The sequence below is a fragment of the Sinocyclocheilus rhinocerous genome, unplaced genomic scaffold (genome assembly GCF_001515625.1).
Source record: "Sinocyclocheilus rhinocerous isolate Xijiao unplaced genomic scaffold, SAMN03320098_v1.1 scaffold496, whole genome shotgun sequence".
NCBI lineage: Eukaryota > Metazoa > Chordata > Actinopteri > Cypriniformes > Cyprinidae > Sinocyclocheilus > Sinocyclocheilus rhinocerous.
In genome coordinates, this window is record NW_015632471.1 from 435,236 (window position 1) to 437,121 (window position 1,886).

The following is a 1,886-nucleotide window of genomic DNA, read 5'->3' on the forward strand; positions in this document are numbered from 1 at the left end:
TTTTTGGACAGACAACAATAAATAAGACTCACAGAACATAAATCGTGACCGACACACACAGAGAGCTTTGCTGAATGACAGAAAGCTAGCGCCGGCTGCACCTCACGTGCTTTTAAAGCTTCCTGGTCATGACGTCACCCGCCTCTGACGTCTCGCCCATCGATTCGACTGATTACACATATGATTCAGAGCTTGGTATCGCTGAAGGTGTTTACCAAGTAGGCGTTTGCAATTACATTGATTAATTAAGTGTCACAATATGCAATTAATTATTATTTATACAAATAATTTATACAAATACAAATAATATATTTTTTAAAACTGATTGACAGCCTTGTACTTATTAAACATCTAATAGCTAGTCATGCTGCTGTACAAGGGGTGATTTTATTATTTTAGACTTGTGGTCCTCAGCCTCTTGTCTGAATATAAAATGCTGCTGCCCAGAAGAATATTTTATACTTTTAGAGTGAGAGGTCACAAGTTCAAATCTTGCTCGACTGACATTTTTTAATAAACCAATTAAAACAGCATCTGTTCATCAGTAGATGTATATCAGTGATGGCTGCATATTTGGTTGCACTTTCTTTTGTGATTTAACTGGAATGGTGCTGCTCTCGCCTACTCCTACCCGCCCTTCACTAGAAGGAATGATAATACTTAATCTAATAAACTTTAAACTTCTTAAAGACTGATAAGAGGAGGATTCAGAGCGAAATACCCTAAGATAACTCTCTGTAGCTGCTGTTTTCAGCAAACATGAAGCGAGATCGCTCAGTCAGATTTTTAAGGGTGCTGACAGCTGTGTTAATAGCAGATTTAGGGGGGCTGCGAAGAAAGACAGTCCCCCTAAATAAGGTCTAGAATCGCCTAAGGGTTGCACTTTTCCCTCATCTTCCTCCATGATTACCTGCAGAGGTTACGCCACACATTCCCCTCCTCTTCCAAGCGTGCCTGGAATGCAAGTCAGAGTTGACGCAGAGGATTAAGAGGCATGGCAGAGACTAAGGTAGGACTTGGGGAAAAGTGCATGTGTTGGATTTTTTTCTCCTCTCCTATCTCTATCTTCCACTTAGTCACTCTCTCTGTGTGGTGGGGGCTGAGCATTGGATGTGCTGAGTTGGCTTACGGTAACGGGGCAGAGGAGTCTCAAAGGACCCAAGCTGTGAGGTCAGGACTCTCACTCAAACAAATGGCAGAATGCTGCATCATTACCTCTGCTAATGCTGAGCCAGTCATAAGCCCTCCTCCTCACACAACTACAACTGCAGCCTCACGTTAACTGAAATGTTATCATAAAGGCCCATTTTATATCATTTGCACAAGCGGTGAGTAAGTGAAGAACCAGCATTACTGCAACAGCAGGAGCAAATAAAGTATGAAGTGACTGTGACAAAGCTGTGGCTCTATACATAAAATAAACGGGGGGGGGCACCCACCCAGTCGAAAGCGTCCCAACCACAGTCGAAAGCGTCCCAACCAGATGTGATGCCACAACATGCAATAAAAGGCATCTTTTACATGTTAACCAGAGTTTGACAACTATACACAATGAGTGACAGACTCTATTTTGCAAACGGTCTCTATTTTTGTGACATCACGGCTAGAATAACAGCATGCAAACTATTAAAATGATAATCTCAGGTACTGATTATGTCCTTTATTTAATGTTAAAAGTGTGTAACGTGAGTTTGAATATCATATTGCATGACAGCCATACTGAAAGCGACAATGGATAATTTACCTCAGATTTTGGAAATAAATTAAAGGAAACATTAACATTAAAACTATTAATTCTATGTGAACAAACAAGTGTATAATATGATAAAGACTGTATCACAGTCACTCAGTAAGCTATGTATTTTTAATAAAGCTATGGTTTCATA